The sequence below is a fragment of the Haemorhous mexicanus genome, chromosome 1 (genome assembly GCF_027477595.1).
Source record: "Haemorhous mexicanus isolate bHaeMex1 chromosome 1, bHaeMex1.pri, whole genome shotgun sequence".
Taxonomy (NCBI): Eukaryota; Metazoa; Chordata; class Aves; order Passeriformes; family Fringillidae; genus Haemorhous; species Haemorhous mexicanus.
This window is the reverse complement of record NC_082341.1, coordinates 125,251,855-125,274,149: the sequence shown is the minus strand read 5'-3', so window position 1 is coordinate 125,274,149 and position 22,295 is coordinate 125,251,855. Positions and strand designations below refer to the sequence as shown.

Genomic DNA, 22,295 nt, shown 5'->3' with positions numbered 1-22,295 from the left:
GGATGAGCCTAATTGCAAGCAGAGTTAGCTATACAACCAGGAACAATATATAATCTGCAGATAGCTACAGAACAACTTGGGGCTGCACATCCAGGCTACAAAATGTCAAAAATAACGACTGTGTCAGTGTAAAGTACAACTCGCCATTATCGAAACGTGTGAAAACGTAAAGCTTTTCTTGCAAGACAGGATTTCTGCATCGCGGATTGCTTCTTGAACTAAAGGGCAATGTTTAACAATCGCCCTCCTGTCCTTAACAAATTTTAACTCATGTATTCACTCCTCCAATCTAGGGAAAGCCTGCATCTCAATCCCCTTGCTCCCATGAGTGAGATACAGTTGACACGATTTTCAGCATGTGTGTCTTTTTTTTTTTTTTTTTTTTTTTTTTTCCGGAGGCAAAGAAAGGAAATAAGACTGTAGCCCCCGCCTTGCTTCCCTGTTTTCGTGAATATGGGCCACCGAAAGCAGTAAGAGGGCTGACTGCTCCGGTCCCGCCTGGTAGCGGGGCTCCTCCAAGGACAGACAGCAAAGGGCCACAGCCAAAGTCTCTCCCTCCGAGGGCGAAGGACTTTGTTTTTTCCTTCCCCTTTCTCCCCGGTTCGGGTGCCGAGGAGGAGGCTCCTGCGAGCGCTGCGCAGGGCTGCGAGCGAGGCGCTGCCATTGTCCCCGCGGGCGGGGCGCCGAGCGGCCCCGCGCTCCGCCGAGCGGCAGCGGCGAGGGGCGGTGGCAGCCCCCGGACCGCGCCGCGCTGCCGCCCGCCCGGCCCGGCCTCCCCCCGCCCGGGGCCCGGCCGCTGCCGCCGTGCCCGGGGGCAGGGGGGAGTGACTTGTGCCTCCCCCTCCCTCCTCCCCGTCCAGCCCTCCTCTGGGTAGAAGGGGAGGAGGAGGAGGAGGAGGGCGAGCGGTGGGAGGGTCTCCATTGAAATAAACAAGCAGGCAGTTATTAAAAAGGAACATGGCGGCCGCAGCCCCAGCTTCAGCTTCATCTTACAAAGCGAAGGTCAGCGCCGGCGGCAGCGGCGGGAGACGGCACTGACCCCGGTAACGGCTCCCGCACGGCCCCGGCGCGGCGGGGGGTGTGCCCGGGCCCCCGCGCCTGCCCGGCCGCCCCGTGTAGCGCCGGGGGGACGCCCGGGGCCGCGCCGGTGCGCGGAGGGGCGGCGTTGGCGGGCGGCACCGCGGCCGCGGCGAGGCGGCTTCCCCCGCGCCGGCGGCGGGGGGAGCGGGGCGGGGGCTGCGGCCCCTCCGTGGGGAGCAGAGGGACCGAGGGGCCGCCCCTTACCGGGGCATCGTGCTCGCACCCCCGCGCCCGGCGGTGGGGGGTGGGCGCGCGGGGTTACTTCTCCGGGACGTCCTCCTTTTTTGGCGAGGGAGGGGGGGGGATAGGGCACCCCACCCTGCCGGGCCGAGGGGGCCGGTTTCCTGCTCCCAGGCCAGGCGGAGGTCGGGTGCCGCCTCTCGGCGCCCCTGGCTGGGGGGGGGGGGGGGGGAAGTGCGAGGAACCGGGAAGGCGAGGGGCTGATCTGGGGCTCAGGAACTGCCCTGGCCGGGCTGGGGGAGGATGGGGCAGCGGGGTGCGATTTTGAAGGGACTGTTCAGGACGTTCCCCCTCACCCCCACCACGCAGCGGTAGCGAAACTTGAGGGAGGGTCTCTCCCCGATGACAAAAGGGGTGATTTGGGGAGCAGAGCGACGCCGCCTCCCCTTCCCCGGCTGACAACGACTCGGTGCGCAGCGGCGCGGGCCGCTCCGCGCTCCGTCCGCGGGGCCGAGACGGCCGCCCCCTTTCCGCGCCGGGCAAGGACCGCGTCGCCCGGCGCCCTCTCCCTTTCCCCCTGCGCAGGGCGCCTCGCCGCCGCTCCGCGCTCTCAGGGGACGCGAGGGGCAGGAGGGGGCGAAGCGGGCAACTTCTCTAACTTTCTGCGCGGGGGTTGTGCCTGCCCGTGCGCGCCGCGCAGCGCCGGGCCGGGCCGAGCCGCGGGGGCGGGCGGCGGAGCGTCGCAGCTGCGTGCGAGCGCAGCCCGGGGCGCCCGGCCGCCGCCTCCCCGCGGCCCGGGGAGGGGTGGGGGCCCGGCCGCCGCAGTGCCGTGTGCCTGCGTGTGTGCGCGGGGCGGGGAGCGGCGGCAGGAGGAGGGGGAAGAGCAGAGCAGCCGGCCGGGCGCGGGGCCGGGGTCCCTGGGCGGGTGCCGCTCCGCTCCCTCCCGCTTCCCCGCAGCGGGCGGCGGCTGCAGGCGGGCCCTCCGCGGCGAGCGGAGCCCCACGCGTGAGGCGCGGGGGAGGGGTGCGGAGGTGCCCGCCGCCTCCTCGGAGGGCGGGTGCGCGGCCCCTCCCCTCCTCCGCGGGGGCGGTGTGTGCGCCGCCGCGGGCACCGCGCGCCTCCGAGGCTGCGGGCCGAGGCGTAACCGGAGCCGTGTCCCTCGCCTGCCTCGCTGCCCCTCGCTCCTTCGGCGCCGCTTGGGCCTGAGCGTTTCCCCCCAGCTCGGGGACCGCACTCTGCTCTCGCCGGAGAGGGGCATTCAGGCCGTGTAGTTTGTGGGAAACCTGCCCGAGAGCCTGGCAGAAAAAGGTGGAGGGAAGGGAAATAAAAAAATAAAAAAGAAAAGGCGAGGAAGTTGCTGGTAGTCGCTGGGAAGTCGTGATATCACTGTATCATGATATATACTTAGTTTGAGTTAGCCTGTATACTTTGGTCTGAAATGTGTGTATGTGGGACACTATAAATATACTTGTAATTTAGCTTGGAGAGTCTCCTTGTGAAAGGAGATCAGCCAGCTTGTTCGATAATAATCAGTTGTTTTTATATTTCTTTTTTTTTTCTTTTTTTTTTGTTTCAGAGTAGTAAGAAGCAGGTGAATAGGCTTCAGAACTCAACACATAATGTTTAAATATAATTTGAGCTAAGCATATAGCGCCTGGCTGTGGCAGTTACAGCAGAGCTCTATTGCTACTGTAAATAAGTAAGCATTTAAGAGTGCCAGTCTTTGTACATAAAGCATTTCTTTTCGTTTTTGTTCTGCCATTGTGGGTGAAGGCAGTCATTTGGATTTTATCCCTTTGGGTTTTTTATGTACTGAACTATAAAAACAACCCTAGTCAGTTAATTTCCTGGCTCCATATGACCCAGTGGCAGTGTTGGGTCACCTGGTGGGCTCCTCTCATGGGGTAATCCTCTGGCAGCGCCCAGAGGGAGGGAGCTGCCAGTCCACTGTTGGACACTCTGACAAATGCCCATGTTGTATATAATTTTTAATGTTGTACTGAAATTATTACACCCCAAAGCAGAGATCTGCTTTGCTTAAACACAGCTTAGTGTGGATGGAAACTGGTTGTTTTATCGCATTTGGTGTAGGCACTCGGTGCCTCCTACTTTTTTCCAGGAGGCTTGTTTGTTTACATCAGCAGTGGTGTCACAAATAGGATATACCAGGTTTGTACGTATTTCCACGTACAGATGTGTATGCAAGCACATATGGACGCTGATGCATTTGTATCCCTTCCTTTTGCATTTGTGGTAACAGCTCTTTGGGGACTGGACATAGAAGTTGGCTCTGTTGTATCGTATGAGATAAGGGGAGTTGCATATTGCCCCCAAAAGGTTAATCCGTAAGTGTGAGAAGCTTAATGTTCATAGGAAATCTTGGTTATCTACAGTCTTGAAAAAAATACTTTGTCATGGACTCAACTTTCAAGAATATTGAGTACAACTTTAAGGAGAAAGGTTCATCTTTTTTCAACATCATGCATTATTTTGAAGAACTGTATTATTTTTAACATTTTTTTATCTCGATGGGCATTATGCAATAAATGCATGTCAAACGTGCTGCAATCACCTCATCTTTTTAGTCACTGTACTCTTTTATTTCACATAAAACCTGAAGATTTCTCAACTTTGTATTTTCTCAGGCTTGTGGTCTTTACTAGGGAGAGAATCCATGTCTGATGTGGTTCTTCAGTATCTCTGCAACGTCTGAAGGCACTTCATTAATAAATGTGTAGATTCCTCATTGTGTGTCCTCGTGGTGTCAGTGCTAAATTTGAAACTCAAGACGTTTGAATCAAGAATGGTACTTTTGGAACCAGTTTATAAACTTAAACTTATCATGTTATTTGAGAGTGAAATTAAAGGTTATTCAGGTGGAAACACTTGAAAATATAAAGGATTTATTTACATATAGTGTAGTATATTGCATTAAACTGAGACTCTGAAGTAAAAATTACTTAAGAATAATGTTTATGTTTTTATAATCATTTAGGGTGTAGCTTGCTCATTAGAACGTTGAAAGGCTCTGTTGAAAGAGGCATGTAAACCGTCTGTAGTGTTGGCATTCCCAACTTTTCCCTCCGTCCTACAAAAAACCAGTAAGAGCTAGACCATCTGCAGGGAGCCCAGATTTTGCAGGAGGAAGAACAAAGTCAGTGAGCGAGCCAGCTGCTGCTACAATGCCCACTGTCTTCTGCTCCTTGCCTTTGTTGCTGATGTCACTTGTCTCATTGGCAAAATCTGGGCTTCTGCGCTCAGCTGGAGTTTCTCTAGCACCTGACACCAGAATTGCAGAGGCTTAAGAGGTCTAAGCCTTGAAGATGCTGTCAGTTCATTTGAAAGAAAAGACAAACCAAAGACTGCTACCAAATTTAAATATAAACGTAACTCTCTTTGTCTGCCGAGCACTAATAGATTGTGCATTGGAAAAAGGGAACACTGAACTAAAACTGTTCTTGCCATGCTCAGTTCTTTGTACATTTGCTATGGCTGGCTCCTCTAAACAAGGCAGATTGCATGCAGGTAGGTATATTTAACAAATTCCACATATTTCTTCAGTATTCTGATAGGCATTAAGATGCTCAATATTCATCTATGTCCATGTTTGGCTTTAGAGGTCAGAGGTTAAATGTGTTGTTACTGTATATGCTCTGCTGTGTGACACAGCATTTTAAACTAAGAACAGAGTAATTGATAATTACTTTATAGAAGGCATATAACAGCATTCATTCATCCACCCATTTCCTACTGTTAGTTAACTTAGTTATAGACAGCTACTCTGGCAGGATCCCCTATTTTTATTTTTAAATGAGGTGAAGTTCACTGCACTGCTTTATTTTTGTTAGTTGTTAAAACATTCTTATACTTCTGGCAGCAGATAATGACAAATTCTTCAATGTAATGCTCGGAGCAAGGGAGGCGGAGAGGGAGAAACAGGGAGGGAGAGGAGGGGAAAAACCCTCCTGAGCATATGGAGACATCCAGAAAAAGATGTGCATCGTCAGCTGTGATTCCATTGTGTGCTTGCAGACAGGATCTGAGCTCTTCTTCTCTTGGGAATTTAAACCTTACAGAAGTATTCTTTGGCTTTTACCTGTCAGGATAATGGAGCTTAGATAACATATATTTCATGTATTTATTATAGATAATATTTTGATACTATTTTATGATTTCAGGGAATAAAAAATACAGTTTCCAGGACTCCTGCTCTGTGTTGGAATAACATTTTAAACAGTCATATGTATTGCTGAAATAGTAACTTAGAGTAGTAAGAATAATTTCTAATATTACGTCAGTGGTTACATATTACAAAGGTATCTTACCAGTTCTACAGTTAGTAGTTTGTCAGCAGTATTTACATTATGCAAACACTCCCTGTTTTAATGATTCAGTAGCTCAGCCTTTTCAAAACATACCAAGTAGAAATCTGACATGAAAAATGACAGGTTGTATAGTTTAATCAATTTAGGATACAGAGTTAGAAAAAAAATAAAAAAAAGACAAAAACCTAGGGTATTTTTTAGACAGTTTTAAGACAAAGCAATTTTGTCAGTGTTGTGCATATTCAGAAATAGCATTTATATGATGGAAAAATGAGTGGAAGAAATTAATTTTCTTTCATTCAGTCCTGAATTTACCTATTCCCTAGAAGTGCCTTTCCTCTCCTGAGCATCTGGAATACTTTTGCTGATTTTATACAATTATTTTGAGTTGATGAATAGTTTGAAAAATAGATCTTGAATGTGGTAGATTTGCTGCACTGTGTTTTGTAACTGTTTATGATTTTTCAATCTTTTTCTGTGGAAATTGCACGTTATTCAAATGAAAGACTAATGGAAATTTTATTTAAGAGTTTTATGGATATATAATGGAAACAATTCCTATGGAAAATGTATCGTCATCAAAGTGCTTGACATCTTGAAGTTTGAAATTAGTTCATTAATTTAAGTGTCTGAAGCTATACCGCAGCGTATTAACAATATGCACATTTTTTTCCTCCTGCAGCTTCATCATTATGCTATTCCAAGTCTTGCATTTCCTTAAATGGCTTCCATAACAATCTCCCATTAATACAGTTACTGACAGATATTATTTTTCCTTTGCTCTCATTTTAGCAGTTACAACTGATAGTAAATCTCACTCTTTCTGTGAGTGTGCTCCTATTACTTAGGTATTAAGGTGCTTCCTTGGAATGTGCATTTGTTTTTTGCAGCTAAGATGCAATGTCCTCAGTAAATCCTATTTACATTTTTCTCTTTTTTTTTTTTAAACTTCAAGAAGTTATTTTCTCTTCAGAAAGGAAAACTTGTATTTTGCTAGAATAATCCCCATTACATGGAAACCTTTATTGGATTAATGAAAAGGCAGAGAATATAAGTGACAAATTAATTAAAATATCTACTGAATGTGTTGATTTGTTCATAAATCTTAGGTAGTATGGATCACATGAGCTTCTATGAGGGGACATAGTGAGAACATATATCTGCTGTACTGTTGACTGAGAGTTGCTATTTTGATGCTTTTTGAGTGAGCTGTGTAAGACATATTGTTGCTCTTGGGTAGGATTTATAGTGGGCATATCACAATTGGCTGCTTTATTCGCTGCCTCAGTGGAGAAGCCTGGGAGTGAAGAATGGGCATGGAAAGTGAAAGAACATTTTGCTTGTTAAGTCAGAATTATTATAGAATTTTACTCTTACTCTGCCTATGCTGTAATTCATCTGTGTGCGAACAGATTTAGTTTTTCATTGCTGTCAGTATTGATCTCTAATGAGCCTGGCCCATGGATTTTGAAGAAAATCACTCCAATTAGAAACAATGCAGTTTGTCACCTATTTGTACCTCATGGATTATGTAGGAGATACTAAACTGCATTAAAAAATAAAACTTTTTGACAGGAGAGGAAAGTCTGCCTATGAATAAATTTGAGAGTATATGCTGACACTTTTATTACTCATATTTTTATGAACTTTAAAATTCATCATATGTCTGTGTGATGTATTTAGAAATTAATTAAAAAAACCAAAAAACCCAAAGCAACCCAAACTCTATGAAAACCCAAGGTCATAAGTTTTAATACTTGTGAATCTGAGAGTTCAAGTATCATCTAGGCTACAGTGGAGATTATTTTTCTTCATTCTGCTTACACCATGCTTTGAGTTCACAAAATAACTTTTCAGCCCCTTTCTCTTTACTCTTTCAAAATTATTGTCAGGACTTGCTGACCAAGTACTTATATATTCTGAGAAATACATGTGATTATTGTCAACTAATTTCACTTGCTAGTCTCAGTTTTATTCCTTGGTCTCCAGATACGTGAACAATGTCCTCATCCTGTTCTATCCATTTTCTGAAACAGATTCTTTGTGGAGGAATATTGAGTGTATAGAAATAAATAAATAAATTCCAGTTTTCAATTATATTCTCAAGGAGAAAAGCTCTTCCAGTCTAGATCTTTGTACTTTTTCCAAAATTAAAATTTACAGCTAGAAATGTGCTATTTTCTTTAAATGAGTCCAGAAGAGTTGTTGCTGGGGTGCAAAAAAAAAAAAAAAATTGTTGATACTTTACAGGCTATAAAATGTAGTTCTAATAGCATAGTTTAAAGGGTTTTTTATTTTAATTGCTTGGCAATTTTTGTTGGCATTTGCAGTGCAAACATACTTTTGCTTGTTTTGCTGGATTTTTTTAAGCATTACTTTGAAACAAAGATACTGAATTTTTCATGAAGCCTCAAAATATTTTTTGCTACAGTTCTGTGTGAAGCTAGTGATAACTGCATGATGGTGAGATCATTTGTGGCTCCTTTTCTTCTTAGTTTAGGAATGATGGAACCTGAAGACAGTGTAGATGAGAAAAAACCTCTCTAAGCTCACCAAGTTCATGCTCACTAAGCTTGCATGCTGTGGATGATCTCTTCCAAGTATGTCTGAAGGTGGCAGTTCCCACTCCCTTTCAGTTGAACTGTGGTTTTTACCACTGATGTTGTGTGTTTTGTTCACAATGACATTTTTATGGACCACGGAGGTAAACACACCTTAGGTACCTGGAATGAAGACCAGAAGGGAAAGAAGCAACAGTGCACAAATGGAAAATAAAGATGTAAAGTGTTCTGAAGTCAGAAGACAGTGTTGTTCTGTTCCATATCAATTGTTTTTAGTTGAGGTTTTTTGACCTTTAAAACAGTTTTCTGTTACTCTTTGTGGGATGGAGGATTGGATGGTGGTGTTGGAAAATGGCAGGTGTGGCTGTGGTGCATTCCATTTTTATATCGTAGGTAATGTTGATCATTTGTGTATTATTTGAGGCAGTGTTCTGCTCTTCACGTGGCCCTTGGTGCACCACTGTTAACAGAGTTATGCCGCTGTGAGACCTGGCTTCTTGCAGGAGTAGTTCCCTTGAGTTCTGAGGGTCATCCCAAGAAGCTCCTGATTCTTGTGGGTTGGGTGTAAATTTGCACAGGCATAGGTGGTAGTTGGCTTCCTTTTTCTTCAGCCTCCGGAATGGGCTTGAGGAGGGAAGGCAAAGGACTAAGAGATCGTTTCATTGTCCATAACTTCATGCTCATCACTTCTTTTCTTCACTGACAGTCTAGTTTAGTTAGAGAAATGTATCAGAAATATACTAGATAATACATCTGTTCAAGTACATGATCCTGTCTCTAGTTGCTGTATAATTCAAGAGGATTTTTTGGGAAGACAGGTCTTGTTAGTCATGTTTCTGTGTTTTGAAGGTAGTGCTTCTACTGTGAAGCTATAATGCATTGTCTTTGTTTTCAGACAATATTATTGTTACATTTTATGAATAGAAAAATGAAAATCAGCAAAGCTTGTCCTTTCCAGTGGGCCCTTGTGGATACTGCTGTGATGGTCAGGAGCCACGTGACTTGTGTACAGACCCTTGAGTGGCTGTATTGGAGGCCACAGAGACCAGGAGGTGGGATGCAAGAAATATGGAAAAACAGCAGGAAAATAAAAGTGAGCAGCCACCTTAGTTGTCAAGAAACAAAATGGTAGTAGAGTACTCATTCACTGGTGCCTAGCAGGTAAAAGACAGGAGCTGAGTGGGAAATGCTCCTGTTTGCACAGGCAGTGTCCTGTTTACTGCCCCCCAGGGGAAAAGGTCTCCCCACTGTGGGCTGGGGCTGCAGCCCCCATGTGCTGTTGAGTCTGTCTTCTCTTTGGTGTCTCTCTGAATTGCCAAAAGATCTAGTAGCTTACTTACCATTTTATTCCAAGGCAAGATGTTTTTTTCTGTCAACAAGGACCCACTCAAAGCCCTGAGTTTGTGATCCACAGAGCTTGTGTGCTTTTTGGACATTCCTGAGGAAATAATGTAGGCTTATCTTCCATGTGTATATTTTGTGTAAGAACACTTCTTTGTTAGTGGTGCCCTTAAATAGTCTATTACTGTAGTGGTATCCTGTCTGTGAAAGAACTTAGGCAGAGTTTGTTTGAAGAAGGTTTTTGTAAGATGGCAGGAATGGCAAAGAAAGAGGTTGATTCTAAATTCTGCTACTCTCGAGGCATAATTAGTGTATGGTGGGGTTTTTTTGCTGATGACTCTTGTAGTGTATCTTTCATTTTATTTGTGTTCTCATTTGCTTTATGTTCTGCCTTTTTGTTTGTCAAAATAAAAAAGTAGAAAACTCTTCTTTGGTGGTTTGCTTGGATATATTTGTCATAAAGTGCTCTTTGACCTACAAACAGAAATTCAGGTATAATATTTGTGTGGGCAGTGGCACACTCCTCCTCCCTTGAAGGAGTTATTTTGCTGTGCAATGTATGGCCTCTGTTCTATGGACTCTTTCCTGCTTTATGGGACTCCATATGAGAGAAAGGCTTTCTGTTCTCTGATGCTTGTCACTTGGGTCAGGAGTATTGTAGGTGGAGGCTGAGAGAAGAAACATGCTTCTGTACATGCAACTTATAATAATGGTTGAAAGAAAACCAGTTTCTCCTTTTTAGAGATTTGAAACTAATGTGCTGTCAAATCAAGCAGTCAACCAAAAAAAGGAACCAGGCACTTTCAGAGTTCTCACAGATTCTTTAGAGAAAATAGAGGCTGTGTACTGTGTAAGTTAATGTAAACATTTTAGCTGCTATCACTGTGAATTTGCAGGAGGCAGCAGGTAGAAAGGAAGTTGTGTGACTGGAGTGATTGTGCAACTGGAAGGGGGTTGTAGTTATGTCTGGAAAAGCAGATAACGCTCCACAAAGTTTGTGTTTCCCTTGTTGTGTTTTGCTTAAAACAGCAATGTGCTAAACATCATATTTTTGTTCTTCTATGCCCATCTCCAAAAAAAAAAAGACTAATATTTTTTTCTCAAATTTGTTCCTAGCATACTTGAGATGTGTCTGAGTAGCAAGGCCCTCTGCATACACAGCCCCTAGAAATCGTTGTTTGCATCGCTGAGTCTCGGTGAGTTGTCTATATCCTATTGCATTTAATTGGATTGTGTTGCAGTTCTATCTTCTTCACTGGGGAGTTTGATGCGAGATGTCTTAAATTGATTGTGTGGATACAGCAGAACAAACCTTGGTTTTAAGTAACGTGGGATTCTGTACACTGGGTGGAAAGACTAACATTTTGGAAACTTTGAAAATGATGGTGAGACTGGTTATGGAAGCAGAGGGTCCTTGCTTTGGTGCCAGGACCAGGAATGGGACTTTCTGCTGAGAAGGAATATCGCATGTTGATCCCTTCAGCCTTTCTCATTAGGTTTGTTTGATATTTTATACTGTAACTAAGGAATTGACATTTTTCAGATGTGCTGATTATGGTCTGTCTTATGGCAAAGGTTGAATATGAAATAATATAAGCTTTTCCATCCAACTCTGTGCACTAATAAATTACTTAAATTGAGGGTTGAAATTGGTATAATGACACTGATGACTTAAACTGCTTGTTGCTCAAGAATTACTGTCTTATGACTCCATCAGGCAGTGCTGTGCCTGTTTAACTCTGCTCTCAAGAAGGGATAATACCACTGAGAATTAGAAAAAGAGACCCCTGCGGATTGTTTAAATGCAGACTAATAATAGTTTGGTAGTGCAGTGAAAGAAAGTAGAATATAAATGCTGTGGTTTTATTTTAGGTATGTTTGATATATCAGTATATTCACTTGGTATAAATCTTTTACAACAAATACGCATTTGAGATTTTATGTGAGAACCTTTTCAGTGTACTCATGAATAAATGTTGTCTTATAACACATAGAGTGACTTATTAAGGTCAGAAATATGTATTTTTGAGGCTTGCACACTAAATATAGAGGTGGGAAATGAGCCTGCTGAAAGAGTTTTTAGTTGTTTGGGGGATGACTGTTTATAAAATGCCAACCAAATATGGGTAAAATTATGTAAGCCCATATCAAGTGTCATTTCCTCTTTTGTTAATTGTGTTCAGCAGTTTTTGAAAACTAGTAATGCTTTTCTTTAAACTTTCCTAATTTTCTAGCATCAGTGAATGAGAAAACAGGTTAAGCAGTTTTCCAGTGCTTTCTTCTGTCTTTTCCCTTTTCAGTTCAGATAAAACACTCTGAAGTTCATTCTATTCAATGAAGTTTATAATTCTGGTTAATAATTTATTTTTGTTTTGTAATAACTTGAAAATTCTTAGCCACAGAGATGTTATTACTCATTTACACTTATTGCTTACACCATATTAGTTATTATTTATTTACACTACTTACCTGGACTGCATAATCATAAGGTACTTGTGCAGGTCTTCTCAATAGTGATCTGCTTTTGTAATCATTTAAGCAAATTGTTCAAAAAAATGCAAATACTCTAAAATATTGTTTTCCTAGTGAATAGCACTCAGAATGAGTTAGGTATAGGTATAATAAAGAGAAGAATGTCACTGCCAGGATTTTCTATAGAGAACGTGAAATTTTGTTGTCAGGTTGATCGTACGTTTGTTTTCAGTTGTCTCAATTTCAAATTTTGGTTGAAAAACTGAATGCATTAGGGAAATATGAAAATAAAAAACAATTTCCCTATAATTACTTGGGTTTTTTTCCTAATTAATTTATATGGAGCAAAAAGAAAACAACCTGTCTTTTCCTTAATGCTGCTACGTTCTGCACCAAAACTATATTCTATCACTATCAACTTGGTTGATACAGTGATAGAAAATAATCTGGTAACTTCACACATGCTGACCAAAACACAGTTTCTGTGTTTAGGAAGTCCAAAACCTTTAATAAGAGCAAATATTACATGAATATTTGTATGTCAAGTCTATGGTAATGACATTGAGGAATAAACCACTGTAAAAAAATGGGTGTCATGAAAGGATTTATAGGGCGAGGATGAAGCAGAGAGGTAGCTTTCACCCAAAATATCCTTTTACTTTAGTGTGTGGTTATCTCTGTGTTCCTATTATAGACTGATTAGCAAGAGTAGGTTCCATAAGCCAAAGAATAGTTTTAAATTTTGGTTCCATTGAATCCTTGGAAGTCTTTCTAATGAGTTTTGATTGTCTAGGGCTTCAGTCCTAGTATTTGACATACTTGCATGCTCACCTTCTCTGCTGCAAGTTCAAAGAGCTGTAGCTGTTTATTTTAACCAGCATACCCATCTGAAATTATACTAGTGTTGGAAGGATCCATCAGTTGGAGTGTTATTTAAGAAATCTGGGCCTAGGCTTTGACTAGTGTTGCTTGTGGAATTATAGATGTTGGTTTTGACTGTATGCTACGAGACTGCACCACGACTCTGACTGAAATTGTGCACATTCAGCTTGTCTGCCACTGTATCAAGTTTTTTGGAAAATGAACCTACTAGTTAAAGCTTATTTGGACTATTTTTCATGTTAGTTGAGGTAGTGGGTAGCAGCTGCTGTGTGCTCACAAAAAAGGGGATGCAATTAGAATGATGATAAGTTTAGACTTGCAAAAAACCCAAACATACAAAATCTGTCTTAATTTCCAGTCTAAAAGTTACCAGTCGGAAAGCATTTTTTTATCTCTCTCTCCTTTTTTCATGAAGTGTTTTGCTTTGTAAGGAATATTTCTCAGCAAAAAGGACATAGATTAGAGAAATCTCAGTTTTCTGTCGCTCTTGATCTGGAGAGTCTGTTTCCATCTAACTTTGTAGTGATTTTATTGTCGTTTGTGTTGTAGTTAGTGTCAAGTGTGATAGAAAATATTTGTGTGTCTTTTCATTCTGAGTTATAGTGCTTGTTGTTTACAGCTGTAGTAGATACAGAGAATTCTGACAAATGTCTCATTTTTGACTGTGTTCTCTTAATACATGTTTGTGTAAAGGGAATGCTGTCTGAAAATAAAGTGCAGTACTGAAAATAAAACTGCCTTATATCGAAACAAGTTTTCAGAGGCTTGGGTATATAATTAAAGGATGCAAATGAGGAACTTACAGTAGATGCCAACTATCCAACTTGAATAAGGCTAGCTTCTGTGAGCTTGCAAAGCAGTGCTAGAATGGTGCTTACCCAGAACCCTGGAGTCAGTTCAGAGCACCCTAATTCCCACAGAAGCTGTGTTTCTGAAATAGCTGAAATAATGTATTGTTATGTGTAATCTTTAATGAATTTGGTCTTCTCTGTGAAGGATACTTAATCTACATTGAGTTGGTTTGTGATAAATAAAGGGAATGTGTTTTCATTGCTAGACCTCAGAACTGAGGAGTTGTGTCTTGCATGAAATGTGATAAGATTATTCTGTGTTCAGTCACTGACGTTCAGTAGTGACATTAGTTAACATGAATTGCCTATGAAGATGCTTGTAAAAGTGGATGCTTGATTATGGTGAATTTAATGTAATCAGCATTAAAATGGTTCTCCTAATCTGAGAGTGAAGTTCTGTGTGGGTGGTATGATGAGAACTGAAGTATTAGGAAATGAGTATCTGTTGAGATTTATACAATTGCCCCCTAAAAGCTTTTTCCCCCCTAAAATTGGAACTGGAAGTTTATGAAAAACATTATTTTGTGGAAAAGTTGAAATTTACACAAATGTAGTATATTGCATTTCTTTCCTTTAAATTTTATGAAAATCTAGAGTACTGTAGATAGAAATCTTATGCTTGCAACTAGCAGAATTGTTAGTAATGAAAGTACTTTTAAAGTACTTTAGTAGTTTTGAGGCCACAATGTTCAAATTCATTGTAAAGCTGGATTAAACTATTCTTATATTTGTAAAACTCATTAACTACTGTAAACTGATTTAAATGGAGTGCTCTGTCAGTGAACTTTTTACTGCATTGATGGAACCAAACTTAATATATATCCAGGACTGTTGAAAATGCTCATTCAATTGATTGAAGCTTGCCTTTTGTATGTAGTTATATCCTGGAAGATTATTTTGAACATTGCAGTTTCAGTGAGATAAATAAAAAATATTTAGGAAATGGGATTGCTAACTTGATTTTATTCACTTCTTAAATATTGGTTTTGACTTTGTAATGGACTTTGCTAAGATTTTTCATTTCTTACCTTGATAGGAACCTTTTTATATGGACAAAGTTATACTGTATTAGCATTAGCAGAAGAAATAGCTGTCATTATCATCTGTGGAAAAATCAATGTATATTTTATATATAGATTGATGACATTGTATCACCAGTATTGGAGCCTCAGAATTCTAGAGGGGTCAAGAACAGGACAACTGAGCACTTGCATCATCAAAGAAGATAAGATGCATTTACTTGGGCAGATTTTCCTCTGGGCCTGCCTTTAGTCCCTGAATTGGGAAGAGTGAAATATTTACGTGGCCTGGCTCTTGACAGTAAATAGTATTAATTAAATACAGGGCTTGGAAATGGTACTGGTATTTCAGATGAAGGCCAGTAGATTTTGCCTTGGCTTTCAGGAAATTGAATTCCAGTAGTCTGTTTATTTGACAGCATTATAGTACAATGCTTTGTGGTTCATGGATATTTGTGTACATTAGAGTGGGTGAATTTTTCTAATACCACAGTGTGGGGATGTTATGCTCAGAAGACTTATCTGCTGTAATGGTAAGGAAATTTGTAGATGATTATAATATAAAGTCTTGTACAATGTGTTTCGCTCTCATTAATTTGCTTTTATATTAACTGGACTGCCAAGAAATTACAGGTTTTCTTTCTAAAACAAACTTTGGATGTTGAAAAATTCAGATGAAAGGTCCTAGATAAGTCACAGAAATTGAGTATTATGAAAATGATTTAGAAATATTGATGAGTATTACAGTATCATTGTGCAGGGCTCTAACTATTCAAATATGTTACAGAAACCTCCTCTAGTCATCTCACCACAACCAAAAAAGGGTACTGGTGCTCTTCTGTACACAGTATTTGTTACAGTATGTGTGTAAATGTGTTGCTAAAACTTTATTTGCAACTGTAGCCATGATAAATGAAGAATATACTCTGTTCTCCTATTCCAACATCTGTTTTTATGGTCTGGATTCTTGCCTTTTTTTCCATTGTTAGTACTTTTCTTCCTTCGGTAATCCCAAATCAATAAACTGCAGCATTCTCTGTACACCAAACTCTGTATCTTTCAAAATGACAACAATAAGCAAATTAGGAATATTTAAAATTAGAATTGAGAAAAGAATTAGCTTTATAGTAGGTATTGCAATTTGGTTTTTCCTTGAGGGAAGCTGTAGTAGTGTCAGGAGGAATTAAAATGTTTCTATTCACATTTTTTTCAGCATGTTTCTTAGCTTATATTTGAATGTTCTCACTTAAACTTTAAAACATTATCCTTACGAGTAACACATAGAATTGAAGATCCCTTTTTGCCTTGGATTCTTGTGTCCTTCAATCTCTAGGTACCTATTTTACTGCTTTAAGAGAGTGAGACATCCCCTACATTTCTTTCTTCTGGTTGTGAGCTTGAAACTACTGTGTGGTGACACAGTTTATAATAGTATTTTAAAATGGGGTAAAACCATCAACATTTCTCTAAAATAGGTGGCCAACACATGAAATTTCAGTTGGGTTAATTTTTATGGCCTTTCAGTTTTCAGATGTGGTTTTTTGCTTGGCTTCTCTTCACAGATCCTGGTTAACTGTGTTTTTATTGCTTAGTCCTGCTGAACAGAACTCATGTAAAACTTTTTCTGTCTCGAGTTACAGTATGTAACTTCCAGAATGTATCCTGTGGTGGAATAGGGTTTATCTGCAGCTGATGGCCCATAGAGCTTGATGTATGACTACTAATTTTTAAAATATTCCTTGTCCCTGACTGTGATTTTAGTCTTTCCTTCCTCATGAGCTTACTCTTTTGCCAATATCCACGTTCTAGGCTCTCGATCAGCTGTATTGGGTTTGCATGACCAAGCCTTGGTAACGGGTAGATTCTTTGAGAAGCTTCCTCCTTATCCAGCAGTGAGTATGCTCAGTGAGTTACTGGCACTTCTGCCAGTAACCCCTGGCAGTGCCAAAGGCAGACCCTGCTGCTGGTCAAGGCTGGGCTGGTTCGGAATGGTGGTAACACCTCTGAGGTAACATTTAAGAAGTGGAAGAAAAGTCCTTGTGCAGTTTTAATTGCGGGCAGAGAAGAGCAGGGTGGGAATGTGTGGGAGGAACAAGTGTGCAGTCACCAAGGTCAGTGCAGAAGGAGGGGCAGGAGGTGCTCCAGGCACCAGAGCTGGGATTCCTCTGCAGCCCGTGATAAGACCATGGTGAAGCAGGTCTGCCCCAGCAGCCCATAGAGATCCATGGGGATGTAGAGATCTGCCTGAGCCTGTGGAGGAGCCTCACACTGGACCAGGTGGGTGCCTGAGAGGATGGCTGTGACCCTGTGGGAGGCCCATGCTGGAGCAGGGTCCTGGCAGGGACCTGCAGACCTATAGAGTGGAGCCCATGCTAGAGTAGGTAGGACTTGTGATCCTGTGGAGGACCCAAAGGGGAGCAGCCTGTCCTTGAAGGACTGCACCCCATGGAAAAGTGACCTCCACTGCAGCAGTTTGGGGAAGACTGTTGCCCATGGGATGGACTCAGATTGCAGCAGTTTGTAGAGAATTGTTGCTCCTGAGATGGACTCACCTAAGAGGAGTTCTTGGAGAACTGTCTCCCATGGGAGGGACCCCATGCTGGAGCAGGGGAAGGATTCCACTTCCTAAATAGTGGCAGAGACAGCAGGTAATGACCTGACCATAACCCCCATTCTCTCTTCCTGCACTGATGTGGGAGAAGGCAGAGCTAGGAAGGAAGGAAGGGGGAGGGGAAGGTGTGTTTAAACTTTTGTACTTCTCATTATCCTTCTCTGATTTTGTTAGCAATAAATTCAGTTAATATCTCTGATTCTAACCTGTTTTGCCCATGATGGTGTTTGGTGGGTGATCCTTCCCAGTCCTTATCTCTACTCATGAACTCATTGTTATACTTTCTTTCCCCTGTCCATCTGCAGAAAGGAGTGAGAGAGAGGTCTTGGGTGGGTGTCTGGCATCCCACCATGGTCAGCCCACTGCATCAGCATTGAAATATTTGAGGAACCAATACCAGCGAGTCAAATTGTATAACACTATTGTTGCTACGCTTAAAACATACTCAATACTAATCTACGGAAGCCAAAAAAACCCCAAACCCAAACTACCCCAAACCAGGCCATTTTATATGAGATGTCACCTGCTATTCCACCACTGTCACACCCCAACCATGCTACCACCACTACTGTACATCACAGGCTGTGTGTCACAACCTAAATGGTTAAATAGATTTGTTCTATTAATTTTCAGCCTTAGTTGGTTAGTGCCAAATGTGCTTTGTATATAGCACATATGTTTCACAATAGTATGTATTTATTTTTAAATACAGGCATGGAACCATGCATATGGTGCTCTGGTCCTGTTTTAGGTATTGTGGGCACTTAAAGGGGGAAAAAACCCTAGCAGCCTGCTGCTGCTGAACTTGATTCCAGTAACAGTAGTTATCAAAGTTGCATCTTACTTGCTCGTCCTCTTATTTGCTTCATCACTCGGTTTCTGAGCTATTTCCTTCTGCCCCCAGCTTCCAGGAAAACTGTTCTGTGGTCTTCTGATACAATCTCGTAAAGCTTTGGGATAGTCCCATGTTTTGTGTCAGGACAACTTGATCCATGATTGTGAGAGTCTTTCTAGAGACTTAAACTTGTATGTGTGTATTTTGAGGGGGAATTGCTTACTGAAAATTTATTTTTGGCTAGCGTAAAGCTGTTAATGAGTTGGCTGGAATTTCGTAAGTAGCTTCATTGAGGAAGGGGGTAAAAGTCCCTGCTAATCAGAAAGGCTGTAATGGCTCACTTAGGAAATTCTGAAATGAAGTTTTGGATTTCAAGGCTAGAGTCACGGCAAGATTCAACAGTCAGTAAGCCACAGGAAAGCCACCTGCGTGGCTCTGAGTGGGAGCTGCTGCAGGGTGCAGGGAGAGGCCCCTTGCAGGGCCACCATCTCAGTGGCACAGCCTGTGCCCTGGGTAGAGGGACAGCTGGTGGGTCAGATGGCTCCCTGCTCCCTGGCTTCTGGTCTCACTCCCCGGCTGCTCCTGGGACCAGCGTGGCCCTGCCTCTCCCCATTGTGCCACGCTGGGCACGGGCAGGTGGCCAGTGTTTTACAGCGGTGGCCCAGAGTGTCACCTGCTTCACCCGGGGTGGCTGCAGGGGCTGTACCTGCAAATGTGCCAGGCGGCCTGGGCGCTGGGGCTGCACCCATCTTTGCTGGAGCAGGGAGAGGCTGGAGGGCCGATAGCAGCAGGCCTCCGCCTTCTGAGCGCTGGGATCGCGCTGCTCAGCGAGGTGGAGGAGGGAATTGCGCTGCTCCTGATTCAGAGCAGAGGTTTGCTTTTGGGTCTCCTTCCTCTCAGGAGATGGCTGCTTTCTCTGGGCCACTCAGTGTTTCTGAGCAGAGCTTTGCTGCCTCTGGAATAGCTCTGCTTTTTTACTGATGTGTAAATACTTTGTCAGAGAACTGATTTTCCTACAGGGGAGGTGAGCATCCTATCTGTTTCATGTGTCCTAGAGTAAAGGGCAGTAGTTTCTTCTCATGCCTACTTTTTTAGATGTAATTTATTTATCTGCTACCCATAAGGTTTTCTTCTCAGAGAAGGTACTGCAGAGGAAGCTAAGGTATACATTCACAGATATATTTAGCAATTACATCCCCTTGTGGATGTTCTTAATGCTTTGAATAGCTTACCCTACTTCAACGTGAAGTAAGCTATCTGAAACAAGGGCATTTTTTCCTGGTGAATTGACTATTTGCACAACTTGTAACAGTTTTAAAATGTGTTTTTCCTGTTCAGTGGCTGAAATAAAAAATTCATTGTAGGCACAGCTCTGCTCCTTGTATCAGATATATGATTGTCCATAATTAAATGGATGCATTTGACTACAAAGATGTAATACAATTAAAGTTTCACGTGGTTGCCACTGCTTACGCCATCTTTTCTTTCCCAATCTGTTGCTAAGGTCAGGGTGGGGTATTTTCTGGTGTAAAACTGATGAATTTTTGAAAACCTGAAAAGATCAAAATGAGACCTATTTAGATATCTCAGAGCAATTGAGAAGTAAAAGTGTGAACTATGTATAAAGTGGCCAGCAGTGGTAGAATTGAACTCTTAAAAAGTTAAACCCACTAAGGGAGTACGTTGTGTTATGGTGGGAAGGACCATAAGCTATAACTTTTCTTGCTGTTGACATGATTTGGGGACTATCTTACTGTCCTGATTTTGTGGAAATATTGCTGCATAAGCATAGTGGTAAGTTCTTCATAAAAGAGCTGTGCTCAGTTCTGTTACACTTGCGTAAATAATTTCTACTCGAGTTATATTGCGGAAGCTGAGAAAGGACGACTGTGACCCTGCCCTTAGAATTTCCTCAGGGGAGTAGGGACTTTTTTGAAGAGATGAGATTCTGAGAAGGGAAATAAGGTTTCTTGCAGAAAGTTTGAGCTAACTGGCAGTACAGGAAAGATGAAAATGTAAAATCCAATATCAGGTCAAGCCTGCTTCTGCTAATATTTCACTTGCATTAGCTGAATGTAAAGACAGCTTTGTGTTTTATTGGTTTTTAAATGATTTTACTTACCACTGGCAGGGAAGGAAGTCAGTAAAAGGGAACTGGTATTTTCTTACATAGACTATGTCTTGAGGAGGAGAATAAATCTGCAACAACGTGAGACTTTTTATTGCATATTTTAATAATTAAAGAGGTGTGGGGTTTTTGTGTTTTTTTCTATGTTGTAATTTGTACTGGTTGCAGTATCAGTTTTTAGTTCTGTCTTGTTGGTTTGTTTAGGATACCAGGTGATACCAACCACTCTTACACCATGCTGGTGATGGGTTCTGTGGCTCTTGCTGTGCTAAGCTTCTCCTGTTGTGTTGAGCAGACAGCTAAAATGATTTATGTAGGCTGGCTTAGGGTCAGCTACGAAAATTAAACATATTTTTGACAATTTTTTTTTTTAAATTCCACCAGTAGTTTACATAAGGTGGCAGGAACGTTTTTTAGATTTTGGGGACTTGGAATATTTTCCCCTGCATGTAATTGAAATTTCCCTGTAATGTTACCCATGGGAATGAACTTGCATTGGTAATGGCAGGAATGGACCTTGTTCTACAGAACCAGGGGCTTATTCTTCAGTGCTAGTTTTGCCAGAAGTGTACTAAACAAATCACTTGAGCTGAAGTTCCTCATTTTCTTAGCTGTAAAATGGGGTCAATCCTCATTATTTTCTCCATATGCAAAATTCAGATTCATTGGCTTTTGTGGATTGTGTTGAGAAAATAAATATATTTATGTATTTAATTTCATAAAATGTAAATAAAATTCCTGCTTCTCTCTACCAATGTGAATTAATACTGAAATTGTAAAAAAATGCTAGAGAGAACTTGCCTATTAAAACATTGAAGCAGTGCCCTTTCGCTGTTTTATTAAACAAGAATCAACCTAGATTGTTTTGAGTTAGCAGTATTTTTGTCTGCTTTTGTTATGAGATAAAACACCAAGTATTGACTTAACTTCACATTTCACAGGAGAAGAATTAAAAATTATCCCTGTGAAGGGTGACTATGGAGTTACTCTTTGAAATTCTAATTTAACACTTCAATAATGGGTCAAGCCTGCTCTGAATCCTCTGTGGGATTATTTGATTTGCTGTCTGGTTAACCTCAAGGAAAATGGGATGTCTTTAAATTACTAGAGGTGCTAGCTATCACCTTATAATGGAACCAAAAGGGAAAATTTGTTGTTTTAAATTAGGATTGTGACCTCATGGCTAAGGTTTTGTATGAATGAGGCTTATTTTAAAGATCTAACTTAAGGTTGAAATTGTAGGGTGGTGATTAAGGGTTTTTTTTGTAGTTGTTGTTTGGGTTTTGGTTTTGTTGATTATTTTTGGGTTTGTTGGTTTGTTGGGTTTTTTTGTTTTGTTTTGGGGTTTGTTTTGTTTTGTTTTTTTTACTGACCATCAGCTTTCTAATTGGAGATTAATATAATTGAGGGATAAGGGGAAAATGTCTTCTTTAACTGGGGGGGAGTTGGGGTTAGGGTTTTACTATTTGTTTTGTCTTCAGTGTTATTTACTCAAGGAGAAGTTTTTGTTTTGTGTTTCTTCTTTTTGCATAAGTGTTTTGTGCCCCAGCAGGAAGAATCTGTATTTTTTTCATAATAAAATTGATTATGAAATTTAATTCACGTGACTGGAACTGAAGGGAGTTCTGCTTTTTATAAGCAGATAAAGAAGCAGCTTGTATGTTTTGCAAGTTTATGCATGTAAAGTTTATCCTGCCAAAACATTTTAAATTAATTTGCACATTACTGAAATACAAGTACTCAACTGTTTTATGCTGTGTCATACTATTTGCCAGTTATTTAGTAACTTGAATTTGGGGGAGTAAAAGCAGAGGAATTTCAGTTAAAAATTTATTCACTCTAACATTTTACTTTCCACTATTTTATATTGGAAATTTGGTACATGTTGCTGTTGCATTTTTTTCAGCCACACTTCACCTTTAGAAGTCATAACAAAACTAGTCATATCCCAGCTTACTTCTCTGTCTTATAAGTTAAGTTGAATTTTTAAAAAAACATCTTTAGTTTGTG

The 22,295-nt window shown here is 41.6% G+C and overlaps 1 protein-coding gene across 3 annotated transcripts in view; it reads left to right on the top strand.

Moving 5' to 3' along the window:
- Window positions 1-862: 862 nt before the first annotated feature.
- Window positions 863-22,295, top strand: part of NCOA2 (nuclear receptor coactivator 2) — a 188,357-nt gene continuing 166,924 nt past the window's right edge. The window contains exons 1-2 of one of the 3 annotated variants that reach the window (XM_059862013.1): window positions 863-1,002; window positions 10,604-10,683. The gene's annotated coding sequence lies outside the window, so the exon portion shown is untranslated. Of the gene's footprint in view, window positions 1,044-10,603; window positions 10,684-22,295 lie in introns of all 3 variants that reach the window. The other 2 variants (XM_059862005.1, XM_059862021.1) reach the window with 2 other exon arrangements.